A 7,764-nucleotide genomic window follows, 5' to 3' on the forward strand; every position below is an offset into this window, starting at 1 on the left:
CTGCCAGGGAGAAGGTGTTGGGTATAGAAAGAGTCCACTCCACTCTGTGCCAGCTGTCCCTGGAGCCCACGGGGCCCTCCTTCCAGGTGGGGGAGGCAGCCAGCCCTGCAGCAGCTCTGGGGTCCAGTCTGGGCCACAAACAGGTCAAGGTGAGACTGTTGCACTGCCCGGGAGGTGGGGGGAACAGCGATGCAGCAGTAAATGCCAGCAGGAGCAGCTCCGTAACCAGGCTCCTCCACTGTGAGCAGGGCTGGGGCTGGAACTTCACTGTGAGGGTGGGAGGGCTGGGAGAGATGTGGCCCTGTGGCCCTGTGGCCCTGGACAGGGCTAGACCTGAGCTCAGGGCCTGAGGGTCTGGGGGGAGAGGCAGAGAAAGACACACGCAGGGAGAGACAGCGTGTGAGTGAGAGAAGGGTGGGGGTCAAGTCCTAGAGAGGGACAGGAGGTGACAAGAGAGGGACACCGGGTAGTGGGAAGCAGAGACAAGAGGAGGCAGGAAGGAAAGAGGGAGCCAGCCCAGTGTGCGTGGTGGGGGACGATGGGCCAGGGTGACTGGGAAGGGGAGTTGTCCCATCCTTCACCAAGCCGTGTAGCTGCCACTGTCAGGGCCGCAGGGACCAGCAGCCTGCCCAGCTAGACAGGCACCATCGGCCCTCAGGATGGGGCTAAGAGCCGCGCCCAGGGCCCTCCGGCCACTTCCCAGGTAAGGAAGACCAGGAGGGCTCTCCCCAGCACCACAGCAGCACCATCTCTAGCTTCACAGAGACCCTGTGAGCAGGCGCCGTCCCATCCCCTGTTCCACAGAAGGGAAACTGAGGCTCGGCCAGCCAGCCAACTTGGCCCTGTCTGCAGGGTTATTCACTTTCCCGATGCTTCTTTCCAGGCAGGCCTATGCCCCTGTCCTAAGAAGGGGGCCTGTGACAAGCCCGAAGCCCTGGGTCCCACCCGACTGCCCTCCTGTGCTGGGTGACCTGGGCAGGTCTCTTCCCCTCCTTGATCCTCGACTGTATGACCAGCGGCCCTTCTCCCCATCTTCCTGGGTAGTGGGACCTCAGCAGGGCCATCGCTCCAGGACTCCCAGGCCCCTGGGTGGGTGTGGGATGAGTTCTGGCTCTCGGGGGAATTCCTTTCTGGGCGGGGCGATGGCTCACGTGCGCTCACCACTTTTTATGGGGTCACATCCTGCTATTTCCGTCTGGAATGGTACTTACCTACCATGGAGCCTGAAACTTGGTTTTCCACATTTTTCTAAATTGGCCCTTGTGCAGAAAAGCGACTCCCCTGGCTGGGGTGACAAACTCAGTCCTGGTGAGGAGGCCCTTCCTACTCCCCTCACCTCGCTGCTGCTGGTCACCCCCAAACTCCAGAGCCGTGCTCACCTCCTTGGATTCCCTGCTTCCCCCTCCCCATGCCAAGCCCAGCCTCCTCCTCCTGCCCCAGAGACCCCTCCTGAGCGAAGTTGTGGGGCCCTCAGGGTCAGGACTCCAAGTCCTGTGTCACGGCAGAGAACACCCCAGCTGATTGGTGACAGGCCTGGAAGCAAGGGTGGGGCCCTGAGCCCCAAGACGGGCTGTGTGGCCTTGGTCAGGTCACAGCCTTGCAGCCCAGCATCACGGCCTCTCACACCCCTCCAGGCCCACGTGCCTGAGATGTCACTCAGTCACACACACAGGCTCCAGCCCCACTCCCCACCCCCATGCAGGCACATGGAGGGCACACATGCACACACAGGAACATGTACACACATACAGGAACATACACACATGCACGGGGACACACACACAGGCTCATCCCCCAGCCGCCAGGATGCCACTTTTTCATTATCCTACATGTTGCTTCTGCAATAAAATAATTAAAACATGAATATTCAAATGGTAAATACTGGAGAGGGTGTGGAAAACAGTGAACCCTTGTACACTGTTGGTGGGAATGTAGTTTGGTACAGCAATTATGGAAAATGGTATGGAGATTCCTCAAAAAACTAAAAATACACTTACTATATGATGCAATAATCCCACTCCTGGGCATATATCCAAAGGGAGCCTTAATACAGAAAGACACCTTCACCCCAATGTTCATAGCACTATTTACAATAGCCAAGACATGGAGACAGCTTAAATGTCCACCAACAGATGACTGGATACAGAAGCCGTGTCATATGTATACAATGGAATACTACTCAGCCATAAAAAATAATATACCATTTGCAGCAACATGGATGGCCCTGGAAAACATCATTCTAAGTGAAGTAAGCCAGAAAGAAAGAAAAACACCATATGACAACATTCATGTGGAATCTAAAATTAAACAGACATAGAAAACAAACTCATGGTTACCAGAGGGGAACAGGGTGGGAAGGGATACACTGGAAGTTCGAGATTTGCCGATAGTGACTGGTAAATATAAAATAGAGCAACAAGTTTATACTACACAGCACAGGGAACCATAGTATCTTGTAGTAGCTCATGGTGAGAAAGGACATGAAAATGAATATACGTATGTTCATGTATGACTGAAGCATTGTGCTGTACATCAGAAATTGACACAATGTAAACTGACTATACTTCAATAAAATAAAAATTTAAAAACCTGAACATTTAAAACGACCCTTGAGAGAAATGGCCCCATCTCACCAAATTTGGGCAGGAAAACGCTGAGACACTACGGGGAGGAGGAGGGGAGATGATGCTGAGAGGCCGGGGGAGCGGGAGGGCAGCTATAGAGGGGCACCAGGCAGGGGGTGAACGTGGAGAAGAGGGGATAGATGCTCTAGCCCAAGGAACGCTTGCCGGCCAGATGTGTGTTATGGCCCTGTGGCATTTGGACAGGCCAGGGTGGGGCAGGGCTGAAAATGGGCCACGGGCTGACCTGGGCCTCTTTCTGGCTTTCAGCTGGGCTGGGGATGGAGGGACACGTGTGACCCAGCCTCCCCTAGCCAGTGTGAGCTGCAGACCTCCCTGGGCACAGGCTGAGCCGGGAAGGTTTGAAGCTTGGCCCCTGCCTGGGTCAGCTGTGTGCTTTCTGAATGACTGCTGGACCTCTGGTCTACGTGCCACCCCACACTGACAAACGTGCGTACACACACACACACACCCTCCCAGTAGAGTGCCTTGTAGGAGATGCTCCGTGTGGGGCCACCAGGTGACATAAGCTGGCAGTTGGGAAGAGGTACACACAGTGTGTTTATTCCATTTGTACTTTTTGTTTCTTTGGTCAGGTTGGACATATTAACATTTGTTATGCTCCTCTTCATTTTTATGTACTGAAATTTATTTACTTTTTGAATAGAAAATATGACAATTAGGCAAGTTAAATGGCTGAGAAGTGACACACACACACTGGGGTGCATCATGAACCTCCTGGATCTTGGCTAATGATGGAAGTGGACACATGAAGGATTCCCTGCTGTGACAAGTGAATGTGAGCATCTTGAAGCCCAGTCATGTGATGTTTCTACCTTAATGTTCTTTGAAATAAATGATTGCCTCCCCATGTTCCTGCTTTACTGAATTACCCACCGCGTTGGTGAGTCAGCCTCAGATACCAAAACCTGCAAAGTAATACCACATCATATGCTTTCACTCATGAAAAATAAATGCATTAGTTTCCTTTTTTTGAAGTAAATCATTTTAAATTTGCATCTTATATTTGGTTATCAAGAGGCACGCAGAACCCTCCAATTTTAATGAGAACAGTGCTTTTGTGTCTTTTTATCACATATCTGCTTAATGTTAGGTGTGGTGTTGCTAAGTCATATCCACACCTAGTTTTTTTTTTTTTTAGCATAATAGGAAAATCCTGCTTCACACAGGTGCATGGTAGTAAACGAAGCAGTACACAACCTGCATGCCTTGCAACGCTTGTCTACTCCTGACTCAGGCTGCTCCAAAAATCATTTCATGAAAGTTCAGTGAAATTTTGCTTCACCTGGGAATCAGATGTTAAATCAATCAGGCTCATAGTCCCATGACACTAATGAGGTTGGGATGTTACTGTAAATAAATTTCTAACCCAAGCATTATTACCCTTTGTTACAGGAAAATATTAACAGATTTGAAACCCCTGTGGTGCTGCACATTGGCCCTGAAAGTATCTCCATCAACCATAGGACTAATTTCAGTCAAGTCACTGAGTGTAGGAAACAAAGTTTTCGTTTGATGACATTTTATCAAGTACTGTAAAAACTGTCACATTTTCCCCTTGCATTGACAGATTAACCTCATTTAATTTAGTAAAAATATCTGCAAGATATACAAGTCTTAGCAGCCACGGTGAATTTGTTAAACAATCAGATCTTCAAAAAGCAGAATCCATGAAAACCAATCGTTCACGACGAAGCTCAAAAAGTCTTACAAGATCTTTACGTCGGGAAAGCCGCCTCACCTCCGTATTTAGAAGTGCTGTGTGCTGGGCACCCAATTTTTCACATAAAATTTTTAGTAGTCTGGGCTGATGTGGCCAAGCTTCAATATAATTGATGACTTGAACTGCCTGATCGAGCATGTTTTCCAGAGATGCAGGCATTATTTTAACTGCAAGTGCATGTCTACGTAATAGGCAGTGACTCCTGGTGCTTTCGGGAGCCACATATTTTATCCAGGTGACAGCCCCAGCAATTTTCCCGTCCACCCCCCCGAAGCATCACTACAAACACCAGCACATTTTCCCCATTCAATTTCACAGTTTTGCATAAAGCTGTGGATGCAGTTGAAAATGTCCTCACCAGTGGCATTCTCTGCAAAGATTCACATAAGAGCAGGTCGTCCTCAGTGGACTTGTTAAACCTGCAACAAGCAAACACGAGCAGCACAGCGAGTCCTGAGACGTCGGCTGTATCTGGCAGCTGCAGTGAGAACCTGCCACAAGTTTCCCATCTACAAACAGGCCCTTCTTCAGTGGCAGCAGCTAGAGCCTCAATTCGACCAGCAGCCGTACTGACAGCTGCACTGCGTCTATTTGTCTTTACTATACTGTTCGTCACACATCCGCATCACGACGTCTTTTGCACAAGGCTTGGTGAGCAATTCTCTGATGTATGAGCCTCCACTCAGGGCTGCGTGGTAACTTATACTGCATGATGCTTCTCTAGCGCTTCCATGATCTGTGTTGACAATTTTAGGTGCTGGGGGTTTATTGTTTTCAGGTGAATCAAGATGTTGCTTGAAAAAGATAATGTCTTTGTCTTTATATGCAGCATGTTTCGTTTCCAAATGTCTTCAAAACTTACTAGGGGCCAAAGAGCTTTTCAATAAAATTTTCTTACATAACACACACTGAGCATGAGGTACAAATCTATTTCCAAAGGAAGTAAATCCAAAAAACAAATAACTTTCCTCATGTTTTCTTCTTAGTGGTTTCTTACTAAATGTTGTTATTTTGTTGGAATTGGACATAAACTTGACCCTGGAAAGCTCACTTCCTGAATTTCTAGAAACGAAAGGCTGCAAGTGCTCATCTTTACTTTGTAATATTCCTACCTTGTGATCACTTGATTCAGACACAATTTGATAACAAAAAAGATTCTACTACTTGTTTAAGTCTTCCTTGTTTCAGCAACAGATCCACAGGCAATGTGTTTGTGGTACAAAACATGGCTAATTTAGAATAAACATTAAGTATCACAAATGTGTTGAAATTATAAGACAGGACACAGAAGATGAGCCATCATGAAAGAGATGATGCCAAGCATCTCATCAGTGACTGTTAAGTGCTGCCTGGGCATAAAGGCACAGGTGGAGCATCGCATGCTCATGTATCAGGTGATCTCTCACTCGATGTCCTGGTGCTCTCAGGCATGGGACACCTTTTCTTAAAGGTAGGTTATCACATAAAAATAAAAGCCATAGCAATGAGTTTGGTAGTCTTAAACTTTTATTTTAAAATAAATTACAAAGGAAAAATTACTGTTAGCATGGATCTTTTTCCCACACTTATTAACTTAGACAATATTAATATTCTGCAGAAGACAGTTTGGGAACCATTGGGCTAAGAAATAATGAAGAGATCATAAGTGTATTTTTAAGGAAGGGACTTCGAGTTCCCATGGCAGGGGCTGGCAAACTTTTCCCTAAAGGATCATACGGTAAATATTTTTTACTCTATGGGGCCACACAGTCTGTGTTACAGCCACTCAGTTTTGTAGCTGTGGCAGCAGCCACAGGCAATACGGTAAAGAATGGGCACAGGGGTGTCCCAATGCATCTCTATTTACAAAAGCAGGATGGGGCTAAAATTTACCAACTCCTTTCATGGATACAGGATCCCAGACTCTCTTTTAGCTTTCTGCTGCCTGCTGCCATTAGACACACTCGTTGTTGACACCATTATACATCTGAAAGCTGCTTTCAGGGCTAGCGACTATTCTGATGAGCTATGTCAAAAACACACAAACACAGTTCAAGGTTTTGCAAGACACAGAATTCTGCTGTATCCCAAATACTGTGTGTTAACATTGAAAAATAAACTATAAACTGAAAGTTAGTTACTACTTCTCTGGACTTAAAAGTACGTAAATATTTACAGTATACAGAATAAGACTCATTAAAAGTACTGTATATATTTTACTGGTTACTCTGCATCCCATTAACGAAGACCTAATGAAAACATACTCTCTCATTTTAATAGGTTTATTCCTCATATAATAGCTTTTAAAAATCATAATTAAATGGAAAGGTAATGCAAGTTTTAGGACCTCTAAAGAATGCTGGCTTTGTAAGTTTAGGCATTCAGATTTAGGGTCTGCCTAAATATAGCTACTTTTGATTTAAGCTTTATGATTTGGCTGCAGAGTGAGCATGGGCTCCTCGTGTTAGATCCTGACTCTGAATGGCTTTCCTAATGACAGCTAGAGAGCAAGGTACCTGGGTGAGGAGCCCTTCCTTCTGTAATCACACTCTCTGCCCTAGCAGCTTGAAATGCAGACTCTTTCAGAAAATAAAATTCAGGGATAGGGTGGAAGGGGAGTAACCAAAAGCCTAGAATGAGAAAAAGTTAAAACTAGACACTGCAAAAGCAGAACTAACTACAAACCTCTTAGATGACCATTCCTTACAATTGATTTTAGAGCCAGGCAATGCAAATTCTTCTTCACCGTAATGCCGATCTTAAGAGTGAAGTAGAAGGTGCTTAGCATAAGGGAAACACTAATATTTTTGTCCTGTTTACTACCCAGGTAATTTCATTGCTTTGAAATGCTCCCCCTTCCGCTGACTTCATAGAAAGACATTAAAAACTTTCAGAAATAAACCTAACTTTTTAAAGTACAGCCATACCTTAATGTCTCTAAAATTAAGCATTGAAAGTAATCTAAAATGGAATTATACATAGAAGTGTTACACCATGACTTTTTGCTGTAACGACTCTTGTCTCAATAACCAAGCTCCTAAGGTTACTAATGTTTGAGTGACCATTGTTTACTACGTGCCAGGAACTGCTAAATCTTTCATAGATTGGCTCATTTACTCCTCAGAACAAACCTGAGAGTCAGAGACTATCATTTATCCGCCCCCACCAAGCAGGGATAAAGAAATAGACACAGAGGTTAAGCCACCTGCTAAGTTAACACATCTGTGAAGAACTAAGAACAGAACCCAAAAAGCTCACCTACAGCGCCCACGTGCTAGTCTCTGCTGTGTGTCCCTGAACACTCCTAACTTCCAAAGCACTCGAAACACCTGGTACCAGGGGTTGGCTGGTGCAGAGAGAAATGACCAATGATGGGTCGCAGCTGCCAGGAAGTCAAGGGTCTCAAACTGGTGGCAGCAG

This window comes from Vicugna pacos, chromosome 23 (genome assembly GCF_048564905.1).
Source record: "Vicugna pacos chromosome 23, VicPac4, whole genome shotgun sequence".
NCBI classification, from domain to species: Eukaryota; Metazoa; Chordata; class Mammalia; order Artiodactyla; family Camelidae; genus Vicugna; species Vicugna pacos.